Genomic DNA, 12719 nt, shown 5'->3' with positions numbered 1-12719 from the left:
GAAATCCGAGCGGCTGTCAGATGAGTAAGAGAAGAGAATATATAAAATATACAAGTTTTTGTAATCGCACACAAGGTAAAATTGACACAGTAAAGTGGAGTCGCACAGAACGTTTTTTTAAACATATACGAGTTCATAAATTCGCGAGTTGTGTTCAATGGGAACCTTTGAAATTTTAAAACTTCGTTTAGCGCAATGTGGTCCACATATCTGAACGAAAAATGAATAGTCCCATCAAGAGAGCCACGTTTAGACAAAATCGATCCCAGCCGGGCCGAGTTGTTTCATGAGGACTGAGAGATACAGAGACACATGGGCTTTCGTAATATACGCGAAAACCTCTAAAACTGGGATACAAATGCACAAATCCTGCACTTTTGATGCCACCATCGTTCAATACCTGACGCACTTACTCGGCAGCTCACTGGAAAATGCATCAACTTCATTCAGCGAAACATTTTTTCAGATACACTAGCAACATATGACTTAATTTTGGTTTAGTTACAAATAAGAAATAACACGGGACTGGAACGAGAAATGCCTGGGATTCAAATATATTCCTGTTGTCTTTAGATGATAAATGCATTTAGATTAAAAATGTGGTATTTTAACGCCTTTCAAGATTTACTGACAAGCTTTTAAAAATCACTACCTGCCAATGTTTACACACGTACACCGGCCAAACTACTATACTTTGAAAGCAAAACTGAAAATGTGAATTGTAGTTCTGTTGCCATCCAACAGAACATTTCCTATTATGATTTTGATGAAAACGTACGTACTAAATAAGCTTTACACTCTTAACATTCATTTCTTCAAACGTTACCATGCGTGGTTTAACATCTTCACAGACCCGCCCACTCGCACGCGCTCTCGCTATTACCCACAATGCAAGTATCCGCTAATAGCACTTGGTTTAAACCCAACAGACGCGAGAACTCTCGTAGAACGAATGACATTTAGTCAGGACTGCTACGTCACCAGCAGTTCGGCAATCTCCGTCAATTTCAGGCTTTTCCAATAGAGTGTAGAAGTCAACGATCGTAGTAACTTGAAGAACACGCTTATTTTAAAAGTTTACCTCATCTTTAAATTATTTTCATGTTATGTTATTTATACATACTTCATACTGAGAAATATTTATGTTGGGGCGCAATAAGTTGAAATTTCTTCGATACGATCTTCTCCGAAGTTGATTAGACGTCCTGCTTTCTGCTCTCTCCTCGCCATGGCGCCGGGTCCCTGCTCTCTCAGTAACTGAAGGTGGCCGCCTCTCCGCCGCTGCCGGCCCAGCGCTCACACACTCGCTTGTTGCCGAGCACCGCCATCTTGGAGACGGAGTGTCGTGAGCCGGCAGTTTTGGAGAAACAGAGAGAGACGGGACCCGGGGGTTCGAGGTGAGCGTGTGTTTAAGTAGGAGGATGGTGGGGGAAGATGGCCGGGAGGGTAGAGAGATTGTAAATGTAGGGACAGGAAAGTCGAAGGAGAGAGTCCGGGCGTTCGGGAGGAGGCAAGGGGAAGAAATCAAGTTAGGATCTACGGCCTTTAAATAGAGAAAAGGGGAAACTCTGAAACGAGGAGTCCTGAATAATCTTCAGTCGGAGGTATCATTCGCATTTAATAATAATGGTGGAGGTCTTAAAGTGACAGACCCGTTTTTAATATTACCTTTTATTGGCTGACTTATAACCGGCTACAAGTAAAGTCTCTAATCTGGGCCTAAGTTTAACATCGTGGCCTATGTAATCGTGGAGGCCTTCGCGAACTGCCCTTCTACGTGCAGGTCGTGCTAAGAATCCGCGTATGTTAGGAGTATATTGGGGCAACTCATACCGGCTTCCAATGTTAAATTGGTAAAACGTTGCGAACAATAGTCACCAGCTTCTGTTCACTAGTCACGCAGGTCATCTTTCCTTTTTTCCTTACAGATAATACGATGTGACTGAAAAGCGGCATATTTAAATTAAAAAGAAGAAAATGATCGAATAATTCCGGTACGAATTATTTAGTAACGTGCCGCTTGAGTATCACTTGGTGAGAGTTGCGGGTTTACAGGAAATCGTGACAGATCACGCTTGGTTGCAGTCAGGCGTACCTTGAGCGTTCTGCAGTATGTTAGGATAACTCGTTTCTTTTTCTTATTTTATTTAATGAGAAAAAACAAAAAAAACTTGAGTCTGATTACGCACCAATGATGTATATTTGTCCATATCGTATTTCTGAAGTAACGATGACTTGGGTTCATCCACGCCGTTCTGGGAATTCGCCGTTTGCAAAATTGCTGTTTTAATTAACACTGTTTTAAAAACTGCTCTGCCTGTTCTTAGTGAGTGGAAATGTGATCAAGCAGCGAAACGGTGCACTAGTCTTTGACAACCGATATAAGTTAAAGGTGCAGTTGTCCCTGGTGGTGGTCAGGTGAATATTAGCACATGTTTGACAGCCGCAGCCAAGACTAATTAAAAGTGTAGTGTTTCAGAAATTCTAAAAACGTAATCCGATTATACCATTAACATAAGTACAAACCGCAAAAATAAAGTGTTTCTTTACATGTGTGTTCAGAAGTACAATGCAAAGTCATTCTTCTCTTAATGTATGTCCACTGTCCAGAGCAGGGTTATGGGGAGCCCACATGCTATCCCCTGGAGCAGTGGTTAAGACTTCAGACCTCTAGACCTGATGTTGTGGGTTCAAATTCCACAACTGTCACAATCTGGCAATGAGCAAGTTACCTAATCTTCCTGTGCTCCAATTGGAAAACCAAAAAAAAAGTAGCCTTGGATAAAGGCAACAGACAAATAAGTAATGTCCCATATATGTATGACACATATGACCCACTGCCATTGGGGCTTACACCAATTTGTAGTTGTCCATCAGCTAATGCACATGTTTTTGGCAGCACATCCCCTGCAGACATGGGGAGAAGGTTCAAACTTGGCAGGTGCTGACAATGATTCTCCTGGGGCTCTGAGGCAGGATTACAGAAACCAATGCAATCTAACTCCTGTTCATTATTTATTATTGTAACTTTGTCAAGTTACTTTTAAGTTCATTCAAGTAATTGTTATTAGTTTACATCTAATTATTTTATTTTTCCTCATTATGCTACATCTCTTCATATTTATACACGAAGTACTGGCAGGTTACATGACTTATTTAGGGTCATGTTGTGAATTAGATTGGGGTGTTCAACTGGCAAATTTGTGCTTTACTGTTTATTGACATAGACACTTAAATGATGTGATAAGAGTTGGAAGTTACTTTGGAAAACTGCAACAGTCATTTAAAAATATTGTCAAAATATAACATTTATGCTGAGATGTGTATGGTTGGAATATAATTTCAGTTGGCACTGCTGCCTGTCAGGTATAGAGACTAGGGTGTGATACTTAGAAGTATGCCAATGTTATGTGTACATTTTTTCTTCCATATTCTTGTTCCTCTACATATTTTTGTCTCAGTTCTCTGATTTCAAAGACACGTTTAAATTATTTGAAGGCTCTAGATGTTATTTTTAAATGTGCGCTGTGAGATGGCCTTGGATCCTACATTTTAGCCATTATTTCCATGACAGTATGTCTCTGATGGAAGACGCAGTTTCAAAATTTGATATTTTATCTATCTATCTATCTATCTATCTATCTATCTATCTATCTATCTATCTATCTATCTATCTATCTCGTACATAGATATCGACGCATATCTATTGTTAATGAAAGTTCATAAATTGTTCTGCATTAATTATAGTTGCCTGTCTTAACTTTCAATTTGGAGTCGATCTTCTGACAATAATCAGGCTAGCCGGAGCATACATCAGATTAAACTTTTTAGTATTTATTTAATAGTCCTGTAGCGTTTGACCTTAATGAAAAGTAATTAAAAAGAATATTTTAAGTTTAGAAAGTTGTGGTCAGATACATTTAAGAAATGAAAAAGCTGATTTGTTTTCTGTGACGTGCATGTGATGATATAATCTTGTGATCTGTGGTCTTTATGGCCACCAAGATTAATAAATACAACAAATCAAATTTTATTTATCACACAATTATACACAGTACAGTATGATATTCTTCATATGCTAAACTCCAGCATACATCTTAAAAGTTTTATGCAAAATGTAAATGCTGTAGATTTCCTAGTTTTAATTATTAAACCAGTATAACCCATGGGGATGTGAGAAATACACTTGCGTGTTTTAATTATATTTTATAACTTATTAATAAAATATGGTTTTGAGTAGTCCTTATTCTGCATTATCGACAACAATAATTTTTAAGCTGGCCTTTCTCTGTTTCCTGATTCATTTTTTAATGTAATGATATTTTATGTTTTTAGATATTTCCTTTTCTTAGAAAGATTTAAATAAAGTTTGTAGTATGCAGGTAATATAGTATGTAATAAACAAGTAATCTATCATATTTATTTGATTTAATTTCTTTATATTTTGTATGAATACTGTTGTCATAAAAGGTCAAATCCAGTAGTTTTCTGAAAATGTGTTTGCTTTAATTTTTCTTTTGGTTGACCTACACGCATTCAAGGAATCTGAGCAAAGCATAGTTCCGTAAAGGCCTGTGGTCTCTACATTGTGGATTCTGCATCCTAACTGTTAGGTACATGTGAGCACAGCTTAAACGTTTGTTATGGACGCTATTTAAGATTAGGGATGCCTTTACATAATTTGATAGTTGATAAGTGATGATTAGCTTCTTAGTGTTGTGATTGAGTGCTGGTGTAACTAAATTATTGCATACTAACTGTGCTATGCATCCAAAATGGGTTGATATCTAAGTAATCAACGTAGACTTCTGCATTTTCGGTGCACCATCTATTTGAAAGTATTTTGTAATGTATGTAGTAATGCATGACATTTTTCATTCTAACAGAAACATTAGCAGTGCTTTTACAATAGAGATTAGATAGAAGTTTATTTTAGATAGAAGTTTATTTGTCCCACAGGGGGAAACTTGGCTTGTTACAAACACTCTTAATATAAATAAATAACTATACATACACACACTATAGTCTGAACACATACCAGAAAGAGTTATGGAAGAAAATTTAAAAAGAAAGAAAACTGACATGGCAGTCATGGTGAGGCACTAAACAGGCATATTGCTGTTGGTATAAAGGAGCCCTCATAACATTTAATGACACACTCTTGCTGAATAATTCAATGGCTGAAAGTCATTGTTAGTGTCAGAGAGCGGATGTGCAGAAGTGCTCATAACGGTGCTCAGTTTTGCTTTAACTCTGTCCTCCACTACCTGCAGGGCTTCCAGAGTGGACCTGCCTTTTTAATTAGCATGTTAATTTGGTGGGCCCCTCTTGAAGTGAGGTTACCAGCCCAACACACCACAGAATAGAATCCCATACCCAAATAATGCATATAGCAGATAACCAGACAAACACACACAGACACTTGTCCATTTATTAAGGTCAATAGTTTCACAAGTAATATACAGAAAATTTTATACTTCTAGTGATGTACATTTTAAATGTTTTAAAAGTGCAGAGAGCTTAAACAAAGCTAATAATTAAATCTTTTTTTTAAAGTGTGGGTAATTAGTTTGAGGTTGTTTGTAACTTTATTGAAGGTTTTCTGCTGTTATATCAGAAAATAAGAGTTTTCAGGTAAAAACATCTATTCATTGCTAATAACAAAACAATACAGTTCATCATCACTGTGTTCAGATAAATGTCTTAAAGTTTGATTTTGAATATAGAAAATGTAATAGGCATGTAAAATTAATAAATCCATTGTGATCAAGATATAGTCACCGTGTATGATTTGTTTACCCGTAACTCAAAATCATGATTTTATTTTTGTATTTTTTATTTGCGTGATCAACAAATAAGTTGCCAAAATCTGCAGTTATGTTTTATATTTGTAGGAATATAATTGTTTCTTTTAGTAGTTACATTTCAGTGTAATGTGGGCATATTCAGTTCAGTTAAATTCATGCTCAGTTTCTCATGCTTTCAAGATAAATATTTAGAAGCATCCATGATGTTGCATAATGGAAGTGGAATCTAATTCCATCATATTATAGTAAAGTTTGCCGTTTGCTGTACTGTATAGATATTGTAGATACTGTACTTGAACATGCAAAGATTGTATGGGTAAAAAAGTTCAAGAAAGGCAAAACTGATGATTGGAAACAATGGTCTTTACTTCAACCAGTACAATCCATTCTTTGAGATTTTAGATCTTTCTTTATGTTGATCTTGACTTATAATAATTCTCATTTTTATTTTTGTAAATTAAAAATGCTTCTGTGAATAAAATAGTGCAAGCCTTACTGAGGTATTTGTGATGAATTAATGAAAGTGCAATGCCTTCCAGAAGTAAAGGAACATCCATCCAGCCTTATTTCATACATTTTCAAGGTCTGTTAATGCAGGATAATAGGGGACTGAAATCTTTCTTGGCCCATCAGGTACAAGGCATGACTGAGACCTTGACTGGGAGGTGTCATACTCTCTAAACGTTAGTACGTTTGAAATGGTCAACTAACCTTACATGCATGTCTTTTAAAGGGGTGAATAGGAGAACTCCACATATATACATTCTAAGTTGGAGCAAAATCGAATTTCCATTCTTCTGGACCTGCACATTACTGTGCTGATTAAACTAAAACCTTTTGGAAATGTGTTCATCCATTACAGAAATTCAGACTGTAAGCAAATGTCCACAGTTTCAAGTAGGAATCCAGTCTGTAACTTAGGGTCCACTCACTGACATATCAAACACTTGTCCATGTTGGCTGAGTTTAGAGTAGCCGTTTAACCTGACATACACAAGTTAGGGATGCAGGAGGAAACTCCACCTATACGGAGAGAATATTGACATCTAGTGACCAGGTATAGATTCACACTACAGCTTCTTGGAACTTTGAAACACCAAACCTGATCCCTGTGCTGCCCAATAAAACTTATTTGTATTTGTGTTTGTGTAATCCAGTTGTTCAGATGTGAGGTGATAAAGCAGGATGATGTGTAGAAGTAATGGGATAAATTATGAGTGAAATCGTTTAAAGTTATGTAAGTGTGAATGTTTTTGGTTGTAAATCTGTTGTTCATAATAAATGCCTAAAGCTTCACATCACCATTCTATTTGTCTTTATATACGTATACACCTGAGATGTTTTGCAGTGTCATTTCTGCAGCCTTAGTAAGTGACACACAGACTTAATTCTTGGCCAGTCATTACTTTGATTTGAACATCCAAGGCTTTCTGCTTTTTCCTTTGGTTTTGTTGGAAGTGTCCTTTGTAAATAGTGCAGTGTGAACAGCAGCCTGACAGTTCTTCAACCTGCAGTGTGGACGGTGTTGGTGATTTCAGTGACATGTCTCCAGACTGTACTTCACAATACTAATCCATTCGTGTTTCTCTTTTTGTCATGACTGCTTGTTACTGATTGCTAAGCATGCTTTTTTTTTCTTTAATTTTCAACATATTCCAAACTGTTGATATTGTTATGCCTAATGTAATTTTTACAGCTCTATTTTTTCTCTCTCAGCCATTGTGAATTTCCCATTGGGATTAATAAAGTATCTATCTATCTATCTATCTATCTATCTATCTATCTATCTATCTATCTATCTATCTATCTATCTATCTATCTATCTATCTATCTATCTATCTATCTATCTATCTATCTATCTATCTATCTATCTATCTATCTAGATTATCTTACTTTTCTTTCACCGATATCTCTCTAGACATTATGTTGGTTTAGGTCCACTGCCTCCAAAAGCAGATGAGACAAGGATGGAAAAAATGCTAAATCTATTACTACAGATTCATAGCCCATTTATGTGCACACTATTTCTACTACCCAAGTGATCAATGTAGACCTCAACGTTAATGTTGGCAATGCTTCTAGCAACACATTTGGCTCTTTTATCCCCTATTATGTATGGAATTTGTAAAAGTATTGTTAATGTTTGTGATGTGCCATCTGTTGGAATGAAAAATGCAATGCATTTTATTACTAAACCAGTTTGTGATGCGCCATCTGTTGGAATTACGGAGATACGCCAATCAAACAGACAAAGACACACACTTATCCTTTTTTTTAAGGTTAGTAGCTGAAGTAATAGGAATTTCCTGTCAGCCATTTGTCAGAGTGCTTTTAAAGATGGAGCACACAACAGTAAAGCATACATTTTTGCATTCTGTACCAATGCCATCAATTTATCTTTTCATGTTAAAATGGTATTACTTAATTGTACAAGAAATAATACAAAATTGTCTTCTTTTTCCTAATACGTATTTAGGACACTGTATGTATGTCATATACACTACAGGTTACATTCATAGAAAAACAAATGTAACATATGTCTGGTAATCAAAGTACAGAACCTCCTCATAACAGATCTGTTAAGCTGCATTTGTGTGTTGTCTGTGTCTTAAAGATACAAAGGACATTTTTTGTGGAACTAAAAGTATTTGCATGAATATATTTCTTGTCCTTTACTGCTAACTCTAAGAAAAATGAGCTAACACACAGCATATAGGATATGTTTTGTAATTTGTCTGAGCACATCACTGTAATTGCTTGATTTTTGGTCACATTAGTAGGTCAATGTAACCCATTAACGAGTACATAAAAGACATTTTAACATGGATAGCAAAGTGACAATGTTGCAGAGTTTTGGGTTTAAATCCTTGTCAAGGCACTTGCTCATTCTCTTCTTAACTTGCCTAGCAATCTGGTTTTCTTCTACACCACAAATGTTTTATTTTCCTTTTGTTAGGATATTTGGTCAGTCACATTTTGCCTTCTGTGAGAAGATCCTGTGATAGACTGGCATCTCATTTAGTGGTTGCTTTTATTTTCCACCCAATCCTTTAAGTATATACACAGGTTCTCTTTTGAATGAGATATTGGGATAATTTAGTTTGGTTCAGCTATAGCTATTAGAGAGACTGTTGTAACATTTTCTCTTAGAAACCTCTGGTATAATGTGGAATTTCAATGTTAGGAAGACGTCCAGGTTGGGGCATTAAAAAATATCTAGCTCTTCACTCCTTTCTGCATTGCTCTTGATCCTAGACAACAAGTGGTCCGTCTGGTCAAAAGTAGCATTTAAAATTTACCAAATATAACACTTTGAATTGTGGCTAAGAAACTCATCAGAGCACGTTTTATTCAATATTCTTCTACTATATAAGATAAGAACTTTATTTATCCCGAGGGAAATTCTTTTGTCATATACATGCTCAGTGCAACAAGAGGAATAAGGATAAGGTAGTAAAGAGTTTAAAAAGAACAGTAGTAATAGTGCAAACATAATAACAACTCTAAACAAAGTAACAAATAGCTATAACTAATAGTTTGTATTATAACTGTATAACTAATTTGTGCAAAGCAACAAACAACTATAACTAAAATTATAACAGATATAATAAAACAACAGATTATTAGTGCAAGTGGTTATGAAAAGTGACTTAGTGTTTGTGTCTTGAATAAATGAGATAGCAGCATGTGATGATGGGATGAAACAAAACATTCAGTAACATACAGATGAGTAAATTAAAAAAAAAAACCGAATGAGACCTAACGACAAAAATTCTGAAAAAGATCACCTACAGAATGAGGAAGAGTTATACAGTCTTATTGCCACAGGTAGAAAGGATTTCCTGTGGCGTTCGGTTCTGCATTTGGAGGCAATGAGTCTTTTGCTGTGTGTGCTCTGATGACCCATCAAGGAGGCGTGCATGGGGTGAGAGGGGTTGTCCATGATACCGAGAAGCTTTTTCAGCATTCTCCTCTCAGACACCTCCACCAGGTTCTCCAGTCTGACACCCAGGACAGAACCAGCCTTTTTAATCAGCTTGTTCAGCCTGTTGGCATCAGCTGTCTTCACCCCACTGCCCCAGCACACAGCTGCAAAAAACACCACACTCTCTACCACAGAGTGATAGAACATAGTCAGCATTTTCCTACAGACATTGAAAGACCTGAGCCTCCTCAGTAGGTAAAGCCGGCTCTACCCTTTCTTGAAAACCGTGTTGGTGTTCTTGGACCAGTCCAGTTTACTGTCAATGTGTACCCCCAGGTACCTGTAGTCCTCAACCACCTCAACATCTGTTCCTCTGATGGTGACAGGGGTGGGAAGAGGAGCCTACTTCCTAAAGTCCACAACCAGTTCCTTTGTCTTTGTGATATTTAACTGTAAATGGTTCAGCTCACGCCACTCCACAAAGCTGTCCACCACACTCCTGTATTCATCCTCCTGTCCATCCCTGATACAGGCCACAATGACAGAGTCATCAGTGAATTTCTGCAGGTGACATGACTGAGACCTGTACCTGAAGTCAGACGTGTAGAGGGTGAAGAGGAAAGGTGATAGGACAGTTCCCTGCGGCGCCCCCGTGCTGCTCAGGATGCTATCAGAGCAGCAGCTCTTCAGCCCGACATGCTGTGGTCGATTGGTTAGATAGTCCGTAATCCACGCTACCAATGGGTCATCCACCTGCATTTCCATGAGCTTCTTCCCCAGCAGTGATGGTCTGATTGTGTTAAAAGCACTGGAGAAGTCAAAAAACATATACAGATAATGTTTTTACCTAAAAATGAAATGATGGACCATATTTTTTTGGAAGTGACTACTAAACTGCAACATTTTTTTTTTTACATCTACGAGAGGCATTGTCATGCGCCAGAATACTAAATGTTAAACTTAGTTTATTTCTGATGATCTGTACCTTTTAGTGCACTCAGTTCTAGTTACCCTTGTAGATGAAACAGAAGAATTAAAATTTATTTGCAGTTTTACTTAATTATATGGTATGTATTAATGACAACATTGAGTTTGGGCCTTTTTCTGTAAAGTCTTTGACAGTTGATGCTATTTTGAACATTTTTTGTAGTAAAGTCCACATATAAAAACTGAGTAACAAGTGCTAGTTTTCAAATGCAAAACAGTGCTTACTTTCTTATATATGAGCAGAACATACAATAGCATTCTTACAACTGCTTAATTAAATTAAGGGTTGTATTGATCAGGATGAACCCCATAATCAACTAGGGAGTGTTCTTCCTCCTACTCTATTCAATTCTTGCATGGACTGGGTGTTGGGCAGGGTCGTGAGGTCCAGCAGCTGTGGTGCATCTGTTGATGAAGAGAGATTCACTGATCTTGACTTTGCCGACGATGCTGTGATCTTCGCAGAGTCAATGGAGGCTCTGATGTGGGCTTTTGAGAGACTGAGTGAGGAGTCTGAGTGTCTGGGCTTGCGAGTATCCTGGATAAAAACCAAGATCAGACTTTTAATGACCTCTGGCTGTACTTGGGTACAGCCATCAGCAGTGTATCTGTCTGCGAAGAGAGTGTCAACCTCATCAGGAGGTTTACGTACCTCAGCAGTGACATTCATGTCTCTGGTGACTTTTCCTATGAAGTCAGTAGACGGACTGGGAGAGCATGGGGGTCATGAAGTCGCTGGAAAGGGTTGTGTGACGCTACCGATATCTCTGCAAAAGGGCGAAGGTCCAAGTCTTTAGAGTCCTGGTGCTTCCTTTTTTGCTACATGTTTGCAAGACATGAACACTATCCAGTTACCTGAGACAAAGACTGGACTCATTCAGCACTGGGTCTGTTTGGAGAATCCTTGGTACTGCTGGTTTGTATCGAATGAGTGCTTGCTCACAGAGTCCTGAATGAAGCACATTTACCTGCATTGTGAGGAAGCGTCAGTTATGGCACTACAGCCATATGGCTCGATTCCCCGAGGGTGATCCTGTTCGCAGGATCCTCATTGCTGAAGATTTGAGTGGCCAGACCAGTACAAGGGGGCACCCATGTAACACCTGGCTGTGGCAAATAGGTGTTTGTTTCTGTAGGACTGGACTGCATGTTTGCCTGAGTGGGCTGCCAACTGGGATCCTGATCTGTGTCGTCATGTGGTTGTTGAGGCAATGCGCTGTACCATCACATGCTGACCAACTTGACTGGACATGATATGATTGGTCAGGAGCCTATTCTGGAAGCAGACGCAAGACAGGATGCAACCCTGGGCACATTCACACTGGCACTTTCCATGGCAGGGTCCATTCAAATGCTGGGCCATTTTTTGAGTTTCCAATTACCTTAACATGCAAATCTTTGAAGGTGTGCTTGAGGAGAAGTTCTTTAGAACTCAGAGAAAAAAACCCGTGCAGAACTAGGAGAAAACCTACAGACTCCACAGTGAAATTGACCACACTTGGGATTTAAGGCCAGGGGGTTGGATCTTTGGGACACCTGTGCTAACTACCGTGCCACTGTGCAGCCCATCAACCCATGTGTCATTTCTTTCTTCAGAGTTATTTTACTACTGTGAGATTATTCTTCCTTCCTCAATTCTTTTTGTCCCTTGGCACAAAAGAGCAGAAATGGCAAAGGCATGATAAAAGACTGCTTGTTCTGTAACAATCAGTGCCTGTATTCAAGCTATCAGTTAGAAGATGATTATACTCCATGGAGGGTGTTATGGTGGCACAGTGGTTGGTATTGTTGTGTCTCAGATCCTTAGGACTAGGTTTAAATCCTGGCCTTGTCACTGTAGGATAAAGACTGATGCTGAACTGGCCCTGTATGAGTTGTGTGTGCCCAGCAGTGAACTGGAACCCTATCCAAAAGTGCCTTCAGTTACAATCTCCATTGGTTGTATCCTCTCATGATTTGAAGCTTCAACGTAACAGGTTTTGAAATTACATGAAACGATT

General features: G+C 38.1%; 1 protein-coding gene across 2 annotated transcripts in view; it reads left to right on the top strand.

Annotated features, from left to right (window-relative positions):
• Nucleotides 1-1150: 1150 nt before the first annotated feature.
• Nucleotides 1151-12719, top strand: part of ino80 (INO80 complex ATPase subunit) — a 191659-nt gene continuing 180090 nt past the window's right edge. The window contains exon 1 of one of the 2 annotated variants that reach the window (XM_051919982.1): nt 1151-1397. The gene's annotated coding sequence lies outside the window, so the exon portion shown is untranslated. The remainder of the gene's footprint in view (nt 1398-12719) is intronic. The other variant, XM_028821952.2, reaches the window with a different exon arrangement.

This window comes from Erpetoichthys calabaricus, chromosome 16 (assembly GCF_900747795.2).
Source record: "Erpetoichthys calabaricus chromosome 16, fErpCal1.3, whole genome shotgun sequence".
NCBI lineage: Eukaryota > Metazoa > Chordata > Cladistia > Polypteriformes > Polypteridae > Erpetoichthys > Erpetoichthys calabaricus.
The sequence above is the reverse complement of the archived record's forward strand: the minus strand, read 5'-3'. Positions and strand labels throughout refer to the sequence as shown.